This window comes from Podarcis cretensis (assembly GCF_951804945.1).
Source record: "Podarcis cretensis genome assembly, chromosome: 10".
Classification (NCBI taxonomy): Eukaryota; Metazoa; Chordata; class Lepidosauria; order Squamata; family Lacertidae; genus Podarcis; species Podarcis cretensis.
Genome location: NC_137179.1, coordinates 2183706 through 2201929, shown reverse-complemented (window position 1 = coordinate 2201929; position 18224 = coordinate 2183706). Strand labels below are relative to the sequence as shown.

The window sequence follows — 18224 nt, the reverse complement described above, 5'->3', positions numbered from 1 at the left end:
AGTCCCGCCCAGTCCTCCCTGGACTATCCCTCCTGGCAACCTCCTACCTATCGTCACAATCTTAGGAAAAGGGGGCCCTACTGAACGCCCGCGCCGTGCGGTGCCAGATCGGGTGGTCCCTTGATAGATTTTGAACGGAAAATCCCCCTTGCTTTCGGAAGCGGGCTCACGCACGATTCACGTGTTACGTGGCCCGACCGGTGCGGCTGGGATTGATACAGAAAGTCAGACCCCTTCCTGCCCCCTCCGTAAGGGCGCTCGGGAAGTTCGGAAGAAGAATTCCAGACCCTTGCTTCAACTGAGAGAGTCCGTTGCGGGGAGTCGGCTATCTTTTCAAGCCGGGTCTCTCCGTCTTATTTTCGGACCCCCAATTGGTGCAGCTGACTGGAGGGTTTGAGAGGAGAAGAGATAGAGCTCAGAACCCCCTTTTGGGTTGAGCAGTGGTCCCCGTTCTCTCTCGCGACGGACCAAGGGAAAGGGTAAGAAGGATCGATAGAGAGGAGGGCAGAGAATTCAGTTGCCAGGAGATTCCACCCCCTTACCACCAGTGCACTGGGTTTCTCCACTATACTCACGCGTCTTCAACGTTGATCCCGGGATCGATGAGTATGCCGGCCGGATTCCCCTTGCTCCTGGGCTGAACCCTGGGACGTTCGATTACCGCCCGGAAGATGGCCGGGGGTCCTAAGGATCTTCCCAGGCAAAATGGCCTGGTGCCGGCTGAAGATTTCGGGGCCCCCGGTCAGCAACACGGGAGAACCGCCCGGCCCCACGTTGGGCGCCAAATGTTACGGAAAAATTCCGGGTGCTGAGTTTCCTTGCCACCCGGCTCGTCGGACAATGTCCGCGGGTCCTAGCGGAAAAATGAGTTCAGCCGGAGACAGGAGCAATGAACGGAGATCCCAAGTTTATTGCGCAACAGGTTCAACAAGTGGCATTGAACCCCGAGAGTGGGGTGACATAAACTTTTAAAGGTTCCCTCCAGGTCCCAGAATACAGTGCAGAAAACGTCACATATACATCATAAAGAGGTGGGGTTACACGGATCAGCAGTACAAGAAATTGGGTGGTGGGTTTACACAAATCAAGGTGGGGGCTACATAGATCAGCAGTATAGTAAGGTAGGCAGGGCGGAGATCAGCAGTACAATAAGGTAGGCAGGGCAGAGATCGTATGGATCAGCAGTATAGTAAGGTAGGTAGAACAGAGATCAGCAGTATAATAAGGTAGGCAGAGCGGAGATTGCCTGGAGTGGTAGAGATATGCATAAACGTTTCCTGAGTACAGGTGATGGCAAGACAATGGCATAGCCATGCATCGCCCATTATCTGGTATTGTCCGGAGGAAGGGCTTGGCTGGACCATCCGACAGGATTAAGGTTTCCCTGAGTACGTGACCTGTCGGTTCGGGGATTATGGCGTCGAGGGTAGCATCATGGAGTCCGGAGGGAATCGAGTAGAATAACATTAAAATGGAGAAGATCGAAGCTTCGGCCGATTTTATATTATTTTCCGAAGTTTTCGGCTTCTTGCCGGTCAAGTGTATATTGTAAATTGAGAGCGGAAACAAATGGATACAATGTAACAGGACTTTGACAGTTTTACGAGGTCGCTAGTTTCGGATCCATTGTTGTAGCAGCGGGGGGCCGTCAACAACTTATCAGGAGGTTAAATGAGGCGTGCAAGAGCTCCCTGAGCTAGCTCCTGCAGGGGAATGCACGTTCCTGATTGGCTAAAACGCAGCCATTATGGTCAATGGGGAAACAATATGATACGGTCTACTCATTAGAAATAGGGGAACAAGACTCAAGCGGAGGCTGTATATAGAAGGAAAGATATATAAGGAGAAGATATTATTTATAAAGTCGGGGGTATAGTGTGGTGCTTGTGCAACGGTGTGGGGGTTCAGGAGTCGCGGCAGAGCTGGGTGCCACCGAGGTCATCGCCTCGGGCCCCGTAGTCACAAGGAGGAGGGGTGAGGAAAGGTACCCCCCCCCTCCTTCCGTATCAAGCAGGGAGACAAAATGCAGCCTTGTCGTACTCCTTTCCCAATTTTGAACCAGTCAGTTGTTCCATATCCAGTTCTAACTGTAGCTTCTTGTCCCACATAGAGATTTCTCAGGAGACAGATGAGGTGACCAGGCACTCCCATTTCTTTAAGAACTTGCCATAGTTTGCCATGGTCGACACAGTCAAAGGCTTTTGCATAGTCAATGAAGCAGAAGTAAATGTCTTTCTGGAACTCTCTAGCTTTCTCCATAATCCAGCGCATGTTTGCAATTTGGTCTCTGGTTCCTCTGCCTCTTCTAAATCCAGCTTGCACTTCTGGGAGTTCTCGGTCCACATACTGCTTGAGCCTTCCTTGTAGAATTTTAAGCATAACCTTGCTAGCGTGAGAAATTAGTGCAATTGTGCGATAGTTGGAGCATTCTTTGGCACTGCCCTTCTTTGGGATTGGGATGTAGACTGATCTTCTCCAATCTTCTGGCCACTGCTGAGTTTTCCAAACTTGCTGGCATATTGAGTGTAGCACCTTGAGTGTAGTACAGTCATACCTCGGGTTAAATATGCTTCGAGCTGAGCGCGTTCGAGCAGTGACGTAGCGTGGGGGGTGCAGGGGGGGCCGGCCGCACCGGGCACAACATCTGGGGGTTAGGGTTAGGGTTAGGGGGCGCAAATCCATGGGTTAGGGGGCGCAAATTACTTGCCTTGCCCCAGGTGCTGACAACCCACGCTACGCCACTGCGTTCGAGTTGTGCTCCGCGGCAACCCGAAAGTAACGGAGCACGTTACTTCCGGGTTTCGCTGCTTGCGCATGCGCAGATGCTCAAAATGACATCACACATATGTGCAGAAGCGGTGAAAAGTGACGCGTGCATGTGCAGACGTGCCGTCGCTAGATACGTTTACCTCTAGATGCTAACGGGGCTCCAGAACGGATCCTGTTCGTATCTAGAGGTACCACTGTAATAAGAAATTGAGGTTTGACGTTTCAAACAAACTCAAAAACAGGGCTGAGGCGCTCCTGGCTGCTGTTGTTAAAGAAAGGTATGAAAACCTCAATGACAAGATTTAAACATAGCCCTTTTTAAGAGGACCAAGCAATAGTAATACAAAATTAAGGTTTGAAGTTTCAAACAAACTCAAAAACAGGGCAGAGACTCAAACAAGTTTTAAACATAGCCCTATTAAGAAATTGAGGTTTTAAGTTTCAAACAGACTCAAAAACAGGGTGAAGCGCTCCTGACCTGCTGACGTTAAAACTTGTCATTGAGGTTTTCATACCTTTTTTATAAACTCAAGGAAGCATTTTCAGCCCTGCTCTTGAGCTTGTTTGATATCACTTAAAATCTTATAATTTATTTTCCCGTCTGTCCGGCAGCTCTGGGGTTTGGACCAGATTATTGGTGACTTGTCAAAGTCGGTTGGCGGCTCAAGGCACCTCGACCTGTCTGATGTTATCAGCCGAGATGGGCCATTCCTGGGTCAAGCTTTCTTGCTGGGCAGGCAGCACCCTCCCCCGCCCTCCCTTGCCCTCTCACCCAAATACCGGCCTCTATTTATAGCACCACGGCTTGCAAAACAGCTGCTGCTGCAAACGAAAAGGGTGGTCTGGCTCCTTTCTCCACTCCCGATTCTGCACGCACAACACGGAGTGCGTCTCCCCCCTGCCCCAGGCCCAAACAGCTACCTGGGGCTTCTCTCTGACCCAGATGCTCCCCCTAACTCACAACTGCCCAGGGTCCTTCAGAACTTCTTGTTTTGCTGCGAAGGAGCTGCAGGCTTAAGCTTACTACAAATCATCACAAAATTGCAGGGCACAGGGAGGGCACCTAAATCCCATCTAGTCCAACCCCCGTGCCTGGAGTGGCCTGCATCTATTGGAGAAATGTTGCGGTTCAGTACCCAATACCCTTTGGGTTCACAGCCCGGGCAGCCCATAAAATCCAGACACCATTTGCCAGTCATACAGAATTATTTTATTTTATTTGTGGTTTGGAGTGACTATTAATTTCACAAACAATGAAGCATATCGTAGGAAGGTACCTACATTATACAATACAGTTTGGTGCACATAAGTTATTCCCTTTTCGTTCCTCGCTGTTTCTCCATTTAATTCTGATATCTGTAACCAGTGACAAAAAGAATGGATTCTGAAACGTATAATTTTGAATTGTTACTGGTATAAACTATTATTTGCCTGCTTAACCGTGTTCAGTGTCGGGAAAGCGTGGGAGATCTGAGCAGGAGGAGACTGGAGACTGGAACTGCAGTAGAAAACGGAATGCTTTGAGTTGCAGGATTTTGAAAGAGCTCAGGACTTGCTGCAGACTGTGGGACAGCAAGAACTTTGAAGCAAAAAAACCCTCTCTGGGAACAGAGAGAGTCCTACTTGTAACGGGATATAAAGCATATGTATATGCAGTGCGTGTTTGTGTGTGTGCAGTAAACAACAACTCTGCTAAACAAATGTTTCATGTGGTGAGTTTAAAGCTTCTGTGCTGCACAAACACAGAACACACCCAACAAGATGGGAAGGCATGGAGAAGCAGCAAAGAAGGATGAAGCCAAGCTTACAATTCTTGGGCTGTTGCTTCATTTCTCAGGCCGTGAGGTTCTGTTCTTCTCTCTCCAGGGCAGCAAGTTCCTCCTGAAGTTTCTGTTTCTCCTGCTGCAGCGCCTACAGCCTGTCTTCCTTTCTCTTCAAGAGACCCTCCAGCCACTGCATCAGAGGACCACCGATGATCAACATCTGGCTGCACAGCTTCTTAGTAAACACCGATCCATTGTGGATCTTGGTGATAGGATCCAGATGAGAAAGGCTATGGATTTTCCTGAAGGCATCTTGCTCCTCTTGACGCAAGATCCTGGGGAATGGTATCATGGACTCAAGACACGTTTTCCCCATGCCGGTGTGAGGAATCAGGTGAACAGGAACCCTTTCATATTTGCAGGAGCTCTTTGGGCCTTGAAGGGGCTGGAAGCAGGTGAAGACAATCCGGTCTGTCTTTGTGCTTTTGTCCTCACCGAAACAGGAGATCAGCCCCACAAAGTCTCTGTCCAACATCTGATACATTGCTTGCGTGCAGAGGTCGATGTGCGATGGCCAGTGATGTGGGGGTGGGAAGGATACCAGCCCACAACCCTTGTGGGCTATCCCATTAACTTAGCAACCTCTGTGCTTCTGTCTGCTCCGGGGAAATCTCCACCCGATCTTTCCTCTTATCTGACCGGAGCAGAATGATTACCGAGCAAATGTGAGAAATTCGGCCAGCTCTGACCTCGCCGAGGCAAAGGCCCATGACCTATTCTTGCTCAGTGATCAGAGCGTGGACCAGGCAGACAAGGAAGGCGTCCGCCTCCAAGTGCGCAGCCTGCAATGCCATCATCACCTGCTTCGCTTTCTGCCCGCCACTCCTTTTTTTATTTTTATTTTTTAATACATTTTTATTAAAGTTTTGCATAAACAGATATACATCAAAAGGAAAAATACACAAAAGGTCATAACAGTATGGGTACATAGGCTAACATTTCCTTTCTCCCAACTATATATAAAAAAGAATAAAGTAAAATGAAATCTTCAAAAAGGAAAAAAAGAAAGAAAAAAAAAGAAAAAAGAGGAAAAAAAGGAAAAAACAAAAACAAAAAAACCCCACAATGTTTTGGGCTCAACCGAGCCCTAGACTCCCTTCCACCCTTTTGGTAAGTATCAAATATTTTCCTCTGTTACGTACTTGATTTTTAATCTTTAAGTCTTAAATTCACTCGCTGATAGAATTGTTCTAGCCAGTTCACTTTATGAGTTTGTTCCAATATAATTCCAATATTTACTCCAATTTTTCTGGAATTTCTGTTCATCTTGATCTCGTATTCTGCCTGTTAGTCTATCAAGTTCAGCATAGTTTACCATTTTAATCTGCCAATCATTTATGCTGGGAATGGTTTCCACTTTCCAGTATTGTGCCCACATAATTCTTGCTGCCGTGGTGGCATAAAGAAATATCGTCCTGTCTTCTTTTTTGATTTCTTTACCCATCATTCCCAGCAAAAAGGCTTCAGGTCTTTTGGGAAAGGTATATAGGGTTAGGGTTAGGGTCTTTAGGGAAAGGTATATTTAAATATTTTTTTGAGCTCATTGTAGATTGATTCCCAAAAGCCTTTCGCCTTTTTACATGTCCACCACATATGGTAGAGGTCCATCCTCCACCTCTGCCCGCCACTCCTGTTCAGGAGGGAGAGAGACGACGAACGTGCTGGTCAACGGCCCCAAATATCCTTTCCGCCAAGGCCTGCCTGCATAGAGAACAAGACAAACAATATGTTTATTTTGGTGTTGCTGGTGTGACAATCTCCACTAGCAAGTACCGTATTTTTTCTGTGTATAACACCCCCCCCCCCATGTATAAGGAGATCCCTATTTTTAGGGGGAGCTTAGAAGAAAATGGGGGGCATTGCCAGGAGTTCTGCAGGTTTTTTGTGGATTACCCCCAGTAGTTGTGGATTGCCCCCAGTAGGGCAGCTAACAACAAATTTAAAACACTAATTGGTGCAACAAAAATCAGCATAAAATACAGTATAAAATGTGAATAACAATCAATTCAGAATTCAAAAATCAATTTAGGGGGGAAATCCATCCAATAAACATTAGATGATCACCAGGGCTAGCTGGCTAAATTAGTCCCACTTGGGCCAGCGAGGAGACCAGGGGAGAATTAGCTGTGGGATCCCAGAGCAGGTAATCTTCATAAAAAGGGGAGGGGGAGGGAAGGAAGGGAAATAAAATATCAGGCTAAGTTCAAATTGAAAGCCAGGCAGAATAGCTCTCTCCTTTTAGAGGGAGGATTGCTGAAAATTGGCACGTCTGATCTGCCCTGCCGCTAAACCCGCCTATCAGCTGTTCCCTCAACGCAAGAAGAAGCCGCAGCAACAACAGGAAATACACAACAGCCCTTATCACTCTCAAAAATCACACCGCTGACAATCACACCCACGCGGAAGCTACCCAGCCCGAGTCACAAAAATGCACTGACGCTCCCTTGTATAAGACGCTCCCTTCCCCCCATTTTTAAATGTTCGTTTTGAGGGGGAAAACCTTGTCTAATGCATGGAAAACTATGGTAGTTGAGGAGTGGCACACCAAAAGTGGGGGGGGGGGGGGGGACTCAGTCGGCAGAGCGTAAGACTCTTCATCTCAGGGCCATGGGTTCACGCACCATGTTGGGCAAAGGGATTCCTGCACTGCAGAGGGTTGGACTAGATGACCCCTTGAGGTCCCTTCCAACCTTAGGAGTCTATGAATTCTATACACTTTCAAGCAAAGGGAAGCAAAGGGGCAGTCAGGTCCATATACAGTAATTATTTCCTTCTACTAGGTTATTAATCACGAGACATAAAGGTAAAGGTAAAGGTACCCCTGCCCGTACGGGCCAGTCTTGACAGACTCTGGGGTTGTGCGCCCATCTCACTTAAGAGGCCAGGGGCCAGCGCTGTCCGGAGACACTTCCGGGTCACGTGGCCAGCGTGACATCGCTGCTCTGGCGAGCCAGAGCCGCACACGGAAACGCCGTTTACCTTCCCGCTGGTAAGCGGTCCCTATTTATCTACTTGCACCCGGAGGTGCTTTCGAACTGCTAGGTTGGCAGGCGCTGGGACCGAGCAGCGGGAGCGCACCCCGCCGCAGGGATTCAAACCGCCGACCTTTCGATCGGCAAGCCCTAGGCGCTGAGGCTTTAACCTACAGCGCCACCTGCGTCCCATAATCACGAGACATACCCACTTCTATTTCTGCTTGTTCTCAAGATTGATAGCAATATTTGCCGCACGCATGCTGTTCCCATTCTCTCCTCACGGTTCTTTTGCAAGCACATCCATCCCTTTCTAACCTTCTCTCGCTTCGCCCTCCGCACACACATTTCAACTTTTAATTTCATCACCTGTATAATTTCTGAGTGAGTGCTCCCTGGAAGGACAGATCCTGAAGCTGAGGCTCCAATACTGTGGCCACCTCATGAGAAGAGAAGACTCCCTGGAAAAGACCCTGATGTTGGGAAAGATGGAGGGCACAAGGAGAAGGGGATGGCAGAGGAGGAGATGGTTGGACAGTGTTCTCAAAGCTACCAGCATGAGTTTGACCAAACTGGGGGAGGCAGTGGAAGACAGGAGGGCCTGGCGTGCTCTGGTCCAGGGGGTCACGAAGAGTCAGACACGACTAAATGACTAAACAACAACAAAATTTCAGAGACACTTCCTCTCCCACCCTCAAAGCAAAGGGAGGACCTGTTCTCAGACACTAGTTCCGTAGTGTTACAGGTTCGAATCTGCACAACGGGGTGAGCTCCCGTTGCTTGGTCCCAGCTCCTGCCAGCCTAGCAGGAGGACTCCCCTGAGTGAGTGCTTGAGGGCCCTGCTCTTGCCACTTACCATCTGGCCTGGGGCGGGGCCTGAAGCCTCACAAGGACTGCTTGCTGCTTGCTGCCTGCTGCCTGCTGCCCAGGAGGACTCCCCTGAGTGAGTGCTTGAGGGCCCTGCTCTTGCCACTTACCATCTGGCCTGGGGCGGGGCCTGAAGCCTCACAAGGACTGCTTGCTGCTTGCTGCCTGCTGCCCAGGAGGACTCCCCTGAGTGAGTGCTTGAGGGCCCTGCTCTTGCCACTTACCATCTGGCCTGGGGCGGGGCCTGAAGCCTCACAAGGACTGCTTGCTGCTTGCTGCCTGCTGCCTGCTGCCCAGGAGGACTCCCCTGAGTGAGTGCTTGAGGGCCCTGCTCTTGCCACTTACCATCTGGCCTGGGGCGGGGCCTGAAGCCTCACAAGGACTGCTTGCTGCTTGCTGCCTGCTGCCTGCTGCCCAGGAGGACTCCCCTGAGTGAGTGCTTGAGGGCCCTGCTCTTGCCACTTACCATCTGGCCTGGGGCGGGGCCTGAAGCCTCACAAGGACTGCTTGCTGCTTGCTGCCTGCTGCCTGCTGCCCAGGAAGACTCCCCTGAGTGAGTGCTTGAGGGCCCTGCTCTTGCCACCTACCATCTGGCCTGGGGCGGGGCCTGAAGCCTCACAAGGACTGCTTGCTGCTTGCTGCCTGCTGCCCAGGAGGACCCCCCTGAGTGCCTGAGGGTCCTGCTCCTTCCTGCCACTTACCACCTGGCCCAGGGCGGGGCCTGACAAGCCTCACTAGGACAGTTGTTGTTACTGCCGGAGGGGCAGAGTGTTTTTAAAATGTTTTTTAAAAAAATTTTATATGTGGGGGGTGGGGGTGGGATGGATGTTTGGTTGGGTTTGGGGATTATTATTTTTTAATTATTTTTTTGATGTTTTGTAATTTCTACATTTTTTGTTTGTATTGTTTTATTGGTTTTGTTTGTTTAAGGTGTTATTTTGTTCTTAGGGGGAGGGGTCAGGGCTGCCGGGGAGTGGGCCCCAGCCCACAAAATGGCTGGGGCATGTTCCACAGGGGGGGATGCACTGGGACAACCGATCTCAGTGATCACGGGTAGGAGGAGGAGTTACGCTAAGACCAGACCATGTCATTACAGAGGAGGCAGGTTTAGTCGTTGTCTGAGGACTATCCCTGCCTCCGGGTCTGGTCCTGACCGGATGGATACTAGAATCAGCAAGGGATACCCACATGACCTGAAGGTGCTGCTGTGCAATGCCAGGTCAATGATTCATAAGACTACTGCCATCCATGACTTGATCATGGATGGAGGACTTGACCTGGCATGTGTAACAGAGACTTGGTTGGATGAAGCAGATGGGCCTGTCCTTGCCGCTGCTTGTCCACCAGGTTTCTCTTACGCACAGCAACCCAGGTCATGTGGGCGGGGAGGGGGGGTTGCAGTGATTTTTAGGAAGTCATTAGTTTGCACCAGGCGTCCTATTGGGAAGACCCAGTTTTCCGAGTGCATGTTCTGGAAGTTGGGCAATAGGGGCAGTACAGGATTCCTTTTGGTGTACCGACCTCCCCGCTGCACCAAGGATTCCCTGCCCGAGCTGCTTCAGGTCGTGGCGGATGTTCTCCTGGAGACACCTAGCCTGGTCGTCCTAGGGGATTTTAACATCCATGCCGACACGACCTTACAAGGGGCCGCTCGGGACTTCGTGGAAAGCATGGCCTCCATGGGGCTGTCCCTGAATAAGTCTGGCCCAACCCATAGTCGCGGACATGCCTTGGACCTGGTGTTTACCTCTATGGATGTTGGTGATCTGACACTAAGTAAAAGCGAAACGAAAGAAGTGCCATGGTCAGATCACTTCCTGGTGCAACTGGACTTCTCTGCGACCCATCCCCTCTGCAGGGAGGTGGGACCAATTCGGATGGTCCGCCCCCGCCACTTAATGGATCCAAATGGTTTCCAGAGAGTGGTAGGGGATGCTTTATCCCATGTTGATGGCCTTTCAGCCGATTCCCTGGTGGCCCGCTGGAATGCGGAGTTAACCAGGGCTATTGACTGTTTGGCTCCGAAGCGCCCTCTTCGATTGCATGGAGCCCGGACAGCCCCGTGGTTTTCCACGGATCTGAGGGCAATGAAACAATCGTTGAGACGGCTAGAGCGCCGGTGGCGGATAACTCATTCCGAATCTGACCGGACACAGGTTAGAGCTCAACGTCGAGCCTACCAAGTGGCGATAGCGACGGCGAAGAAGAATTTCTTCACCGCCTCTATTGCATCTGCAGAAAACAGCAGCAGGAGACTTTTTCAGGTGGTTCACAATTTAGTGGAACCACCTGCAACATCGGGGCCCAGTACGGGCCACATGTTCTCCTGCAATGATTTTGCAAAGTTTTTTGCAGATAAAATCGCTCAGATTCGGGAAGAAGTAGACTCCACCGTGGGAGCAGGGCCGGGGCGGGAGAGTGCTAGAGTTCTGTCTAGTCAAGTTGAGTGGGATCAATTCCAATCTGTTACCTCCGAGGATGTGGACAGGCTGCTTGGACGAGTGAAGCCAACCACCTGTCTCCTGGATCCTTGCCCATCCTGGCTTATAAAAGCTAGCCGGGAAGGACTGGGCGATGGGCTTCGTGGGGTGGTGAACGCTTCCCTCCGTGAGGGAGCCTTCCCAGACCCGCTGAAAGAGGCGGTTATTAAACCGCTTCTTAAAAAACCATCTTTAGATGCGGCCACGATGGCCAACTATCGCCCAGTTTCAAATCTTCCATTCTTGGGCAAGGTGATTGAGCGAGCGGTGGCCGAACAACTCCAGGCACGCCTGGAAGAAGCGGACCATTTGGATCCCTTCCAGTCGGGATTCAGGCCTCATCATGGGACTGAAACTGCCTTGGTCGCACTGGTTGATGATCTTCGGCGGGCTAGGGACAAAGGTGAGAGCTGTTTCCTAGTTCTGCTGGATCTCTCAGCGGCGTTTGATACCATCGACCATAACATCCTTCTGGACCGTCTTGAGGGGCTGGGAGCTAGGGGCACTGTCATACAGTGGTTCCGCTCCTTCCTCCTGGGCCGTGTTCAGAAAGTGGTGGGGGGGGATGAGTGTTCAGACCCCTGGGCTCTCACTTGTGGGGTGCCTCAGGGTTCTGTCCTCTCCCCCATGCTTTTCAACATTTACATGCAGCCGCTGGGAGAGATCATCAGGAGGTTTGGGCTGGGTGTTCATCAGTATGCGGATGATACCCAGCTCTACCTCTCCTTTAAATCAGAACCAGTGAAGGCGGTGGAGGTCCTGTGTGAGTGTCTGGAGGCGGTTGGAGGATGGATGGCGGCTAACAGATTGAGGTTGAATCCTGACAAGACAGAAGTGCTGTTTTTGGGGGACAGGAGGCGGGCAGGTGTGGAGAATTCCCTGGTCCTGAATGGGGTAACTGTGCCCCTGAAGGACCAGGTGCGCAGCCTGGGAGTCATTTTGGACTCACAGCTGTCCATGGAGGCACAGATCAAATCTGTGTCCAGGGCAGCTGTTTACCAGCTCCATCTGGTACGTAGGCTGAGACCCTATCTGCCTGTGGACTGTCTCGCCAGAGTGGTGCATGCTCTGGTTATCTCCCGCTTGGACTACTGCAATGCACTCTACGTGGGGCTACCTTTGAAGGTGACTCGGAAACTACAACTAATCCAGAATGCGGCAGCTAGACTGGTGACTGGGAGCGGCCGCCGAGACCATATAACACCAGTCTTGAAAGACCTACATTGGCTCCCAGTACGTTTCCGAGCACAATTCAAAGTGTTGGTGCTGACCTTTAAAGCCCTAAACGGCCTCGGTCCAGTATACCTGAAGGAGCGTCTCCACCCCCATCATTCTGCCCGGACGCTGAGGTCCAGCGCCAAGGGCCTTCTGGCGGTTCCCTCCCTGCGAGAAGCAAAGCTACAGGGAACCAGGCAGAGGGCCTTATCGGTAGTGGCGCCCGCCCTGTGGAACGCCCTTCCAGCAGATGTCAAAGCGATTAACAACTACCTGACATTCAGAAGACATCTTAAGGCAGCCCTGTTCAGGGAAGTTTTTAACGTGTGATATTTTATTGTATTTTTGCTTTCTATGGAAGCCGCCCAGAGTGGCTGGGGAGGCCCAGCCAGATGGGCGGGGTATAAATAATAAATTATTATTATTATTATTATTATTATTATTAAGCACACCAGTGAGAGTAGATAAATCAGTACTGCTCTGGAGTGGAAGGTAAGCGGTGTCTCCATGTGCTCTGGTTTCCATCACGCTGTCCCGTTGCTCCAGAAGCAGCTCCCAGTACATTTCCGAGCCCCGGTCCAGTATACCTAAAGGAGCGTCTCCACCTCCATCATTCTGCCCGGACACTGAGGTCCATCTCCGAGGACCTTCTGGCAGTTCCCTCCCTGCAAGAAGTGAGGTTACAAGGAACCAGGCAGAGGGCCTTCTTAGTGGTGGCACCCGCCCTGTGGAACGCCCTCCCACCAGATGTCAAAGAGAACAACAACTACCAGTCCTTTAGAAGACATCTGAAGGCAGCCCTGTTTAGGGAAGCTTTTAATGTTTAATAGGTTATTGTATTTTAGTCTTTTGTTGGAAGCTGCCAAGAGTGGCTGGGGAAACCCAGCCAGATGGGCGGGGTATAAATAATAAATTATTATTATTATTATTATTATTATTATTATTATTATTATTTAGTCCTGCTGGCCACATGACCCAGCCTGAAAGTGAGATGAGTGCCGCAACCCCAGGGTCACCTTTGACTGGACTCAACCATCCAGTGGTCCTTTACCTTTACTGTTACTGGGCCAGGTGGGGGGAGGTGGGGAAGGTCCAGATTATATCTGGCGGTCTCTTCCAGGCCCGTGATTCTATATCCGTGAAGTTTTTAGGAGAACCTGCTGAAGTGGCCAAAGCAGTTTCCTCATGAGGCTAAATGGCTCCAGCTGAGCCAGCTAAACACCTTCACCTGCACTGTTGCCATGGAGACAGGGGGTGGGCCTTTCCCCACATCACCTGGCTGGTAGCCAGCTCCTCCTAGGAAGGAGAAAAAATTGGCTGGGTTGGAAGATGGCAGGAAAGGCATCCCGGTCTCTCCGTCCCGGCAGCTGCTCCCCGCACCCCGAAAAAATCAAGCAAATAAATAAAAATGCTTAACTAACTGACCAATTGCATCACAGATAACTTGTTCTGTGCCCCTGCCCCCTGCAATAAATCCTGGCTACATCCATGCCTCCTGTGGTTTCTAGCAACTGGCTATATGTGTGTGTAAATAAATCCATATTCTCTAAAGACAAGACAGTCTCCCTTGCCCTTCAGTCTAAGGAAACTGAGCCTTGGACTGGAACTACGGAACTCCCTGCCACAGGAAGCAGTGGTGACCAACAACCTAGATGGCTTTAAAAGGGTTGGAGAAATTCATATGAGGAGGAAGAGAGGGTTGCCGATGACTTACTAGAAACAATGGTTCTGCTCTGCCTCCACAATACTTCCAATTCCCAGTTACAGTGGTCCCTTGGTTCTCACACGTAATCCGTTCCAGAAGTCCGTTCCAAAACCAAAGCGTTCCAAAACCAAGGTGCGCTTTCCCATAGAAAGCAATGCAAAATGGATCAATCTGTTCCACACTTTGGAAAACAACCCCTAAAAGAGCAATTTAACGAGACCATGGACCCATAAAATGAAAGCAGTAATCAATGTGCTGCAGTCACACAACCAATCAGTGGCTGAACTGGGTTCTACAGAGTCACATAAACACACACAAAAAGAGCTGCAAAAACAATAACTCAAAATAAATAGCCAAAACAGAAACACTCAAAATGGAAGTGTGGTGCTCAAAACAGAGCACGTTTGGCTTCCAAAAAAAGTTCGCAAACCAGAACACTTTCTTCCGGGTTTAGCAGCATTTGGGTTCCAAGTTGTTTGAGTGTACCAAGGCGTTTGAGAACCAAGGTCCCACTGTGCTAGAAACCACAGGAGGGGAGAGAGAGCTGCTCTTGCGCTCAGATGCTGCTTGCATAATAGGTTGGCCACTGTGAGACCAGGATCCTGGACCAGATGGGCCCTTGGCCTGATCCAGCAGCACTCTGCTTACGTTCTGACATTTATCCAGGACCTTGGGAAGACACTTTTCTCTGAAGGCCAAGTGGAGTTTGCACAGACCTTGCAGAGCAAGTCCAGTTGGTGGAGCTGGAACAATGCCTGTTGTTCACACACCCCTTTTTGCTTAGCAAAAGCAGCAGGATTGGCCCCTCCTGCTTCCTCTATCCGTGCAGCCTGGTGACTCCTGGGGGGGAATGGCTCAGCTTGGCGCACAGGGAGCCAGGAGTCTCCTCCAAATGCCCTTCCGGCTGCAAGGGGCCGTCCCAGGCTGCAGGTTGCTGCTTGCAGCCTGCTGCAACAGCAGCTACCTGGGCCCAGCTGAGCTGATTCACCTGGACGAAGGAAGGTCAGCCACGCAAGGAGAAGGTTGCAGGTAAAAGCCTTGGAGCTTGCAAGCAGGGAGGCGCAGTCCCAAGCAAGCTGGCCACCTGGGTGCTGTTGGGGGGGGGTGCTGGAGGGTTTATCTCTGCATCTCCTGGTGCAGGTGATTGGAGGAGACCCAGGGAACTCATTCCTGGAGAGGGTTCCCTTTGCACTGTGCACAGGTGAGAATGTGCAAGACATCACACAGTTACAGCGGCATTGCAGCAGCTCAGTAAGGAAACCTTAGGGGTGGAGAAGGGTAACTGAAATAACCGAGGGGGGTGTCTGTGGAGTGATTCCCCTAGGATGGTTTTGGGGACTTTTTAAAAAAGGTGAGTAAGAAGGCAACACAGCAGAAGTTGATAAAATTCTCCATGGCCTGGAGAAAGCAGATAGAGGTACCGGTAAGTTTTCTCTCTCCCAAAAGGAGAATTTGTGGGTTTTCAATGAAGATTCAGGACAGATAAAAGACTTTTTCACACAGTGCAGAGTCAAACTATGGAACTCACATGTGAAAAGGATCTCAGGGTCTTGGTGGCCCACAAGCTGAACATGAGTCCACGGTGTGACGCAGCAGCAAAAAAGCCTCTTCTGGGCTGCATCAACAGAAGTCCAGTGTCCAGATCATGGGGAGTCATAATCCCACTCTGTTCTGCCTCCCTGTCCGACCTGGGCCTCTAATCTATATATCTATATATTGCAGCCACCTTAAAATACAATTGATGTGCACAGCAAATGCTTTTTCAGTGGGTTCTGTTGGACATGCTCCCAGAGACACGCACTCAGGAAGCGTATGTGCCTGAAATCATGTGAGGGCTACCCTGTGGCCCTCCAAAAACTCTTGGAGCCTGACTCCCATCAACATCTGGCCTAGTGGTCAGAGTCACAAAGTTCGACAGGGGGTGACTTTGGGCCAGTCACTCACGCCCATTCTTTGCCTCGCGGTGTTGCTGTGAGGATAAAAGGGGGAGACCCGCATACGACACCTTCAGCTCCTCGGAGGAAAGTTGGATACAAATGTCATCAGAAAAGTAGAATAAATCGATCAGCCCAGCCTGCGCAGCCAATACACAGCTGTCAACGTTCCCTTTTTTTAAGGAATATCCCCTTATTCAGAATAGGATTCCTCGCAAGAAAAGGGAAAAGTTGACAGCTATGAGCCAATAACCTGCGGGTAACCTCGCGCCCCCCACCGCCCAACATACAGGCTGGGGGGTCTTCATGCCTAGGGGCGAGGGCGCTTCTGCAGCCGCCAACGAAGGGAACTGGCGCTGCTCTTGTGAGAAGGGGGGAGGTCTCCCCAGCTGATGATCGGAGGGGGCGGCCAGGGGAGCGAGGCAGCGTCCTGGGTGCCCCCAGCCCACCCCACCCCGTCGCCCTGTGGCGCAGAAGAGCCTTGGAGAGGTGGGGGCGCCGCCCGCTCCCTCCTTCCAAGTAGGGCAGCCGCAGCCGCAGCCGCGCCAGTGTCAGGTTACGGGCGCGCAGGGAGCCCCGCCAGAGAACCAGCCAGCCGGCCAGCCGTCCCGTCTCCCGGGGAAGGGCTGCAGCGGAGCCGTCGCCCGACGGGGACCCCCGCCCCGCCTCGCCTCGCCTCCCAGTCCCCGAGCAGGTACCAGCGCCTACCGTCCGACTGGCAGGGGTGGGGGCTCTGGAGCCTTGCCTTTTTTTTGCAGGATCGGGGCGCGGGTGCGGGGTGGAGACCGGATCCTGACCTCCCCGACGGCGCGGCGCAAAAGTGCGCTCTGGACGCGGGGAGGGGCGCTGCGCCGGGCCTCTCCCAGAGGAAAAACACCGGCGTCTCTGAGTGCGTGCAGAGTGCTTTCCCGTCGCAACAACCCCCCCCCCGTCCGCAGCAGCGAGGGGTGGACTGCGGCGATGGGTTTTTCTGACACCCCGGAGGGATCACAAAGACGCTACGATATTTCAACGGGGAGAAGACAGACCCCCTCCCTAGAAAATCCCACAGGCCCCCTTCCCCCCCCCGGGCAATTTCAGGGAATTACGGCGACTCCTGTGGGGAACCCCAAGGGTCATCTAGCCTAACCCCCTGCGATGCAGGAATCTCAGCCACTAGGTAGCCACTGTGTTGTGTCAGGATAGGCAAGGAGGTGCTCGTGCCCCCCTTGATTTGAATATTGGGGGCCTACTGAAGTCCACGGGAGCAGCTGGTGCCCCCCCTACCCATTTCTTGCCCAGTGATGCCCCCTGGTCAGCGGTGGTTCCAAAGAGGGAAGCTGCCTTTGAATTTCTGGTGCTGAGCATCGCAGGTGGGGAGGGAAGGGCTTCTTGGGGGGGGGGGTTGCATCTGGTTAAGAGCTTTAGAAGTGCCTGCAGGATCAGGCCCATGACGCCATCCAGTCCTGTGTCTCCCCTCCTCTGGTTTCAAACCAGAGAAGCGTTGTTGCCTCCAGCCATGGCTAGTAGCCATCAATAGCCCTCTCCTCCCCCAGGAATTTGTCCAGGCCTCGTATTTACGGGACGGCCTCTCCTGGTCTGCCCTGAGAGGACCTTAAGGTCCATGAACAACCATAGTTTAGAGGTCCCAGGCCCTAAGGAAGTCCAATTATCCTCCCCCAGGGCCAGGGCCTTCTCAGTGATGGCTCCGACCTGGTGGAATGCTCTGTCCCAGGAGACCAGGGCCCTGCAGGATTTAACTTCCTTCCACAGGGCCTGTAAGACAGAGCTATTCCACCTGGCTTTCAATTTGAACTTAGCTTGATCTTTTATTCCCCTTCCTTCCCTCCCCCTCCCCTTTTATGAAGATTACCTGCTCTGGGATCCCACAGCTAATTCTCCCCTGGTCTCCTCGCTGGCCCAAACAGGACTAATTTAGCCAGCTAGCCCTGGTGATCATCTAATGTTTATTGGATGGATTTTCCCCTTAAACTGATTTTTGAATTCTGAATTTATTGTTATTCACGTTTTATACTGTATTTTATGCTGGTTTTTTGTTGCATCATTTAAGTGTTTTGAATTTGTTGTTAGCCGCCTTGAGCCTGATTTTCTGAACCAGGAAGGGTGGGGTATAAATAAAAATTTACTATTATTATTATTAAAGCCCTCTAGTTCATAACTGTCAACTGTCCCCCTTTTAAAAGGGAAATTCCCTTATTCTGAATAGGATTCCTCGCAAGAAAAGGGAAAAGTTGACAGCTATGGCCTAGTTTGGTGGCCAGCACAGCCTCCTGTGGCAGGCAGTTCCATCGGTTAACTTTGTGCTGCGTGAAGAAGTCCTTTTGTCTGTCCCAAATCTTCCCTCTGTGTGAGATCAGGAGGCTGGGCAGCCAGGTGGTCTTGCAGCTTCAGGGGGACATGGGTGGAATTGGGGGTGGGGGGTGTTTGGCCAGGCCTTCCGTGCTCAGGGGCAGAGACCC

General features: G+C 51.4%; 1 protein-coding gene and 1 pseudogene across 3 annotated transcripts in view; one reads left to right on the top strand and one right to left on the bottom strand.

Moving 5' to 3' along the window:
* Positions 1-3967: 3967 nt before the first annotated feature.
* On the bottom strand, positions 3968-5386 carry LOC307225532 (lys-63-specific deubiquitinase BRCC36 pseudogene; annotated as a pseudogene). Its single transcript has one exon. The product of its transcript is annotated as a lys-63-specific deubiquitinase BRCC36 pseudogene (transcript).
* A 9343-nt stretch (positions 5387-14729) lies between these two features.
* CPT1B (carnitine palmitoyltransferase 1B) overlaps positions 14730-18224 on the top strand; it is a 37454-nt gene continuing 33959 nt past the window's right edge. Inside the window, exon 1 of one of the 2 annotated variants that reach the window (XM_079992432.1) lies at positions 14730-14860. The gene's annotated coding sequence lies outside the window, so the exon portion shown is untranslated. Of the gene's footprint in view, positions 14861-16322; positions 16460-18224 lie in introns of those variants that run through there. The other variant, XM_079992431.1, reaches the window with a different exon arrangement.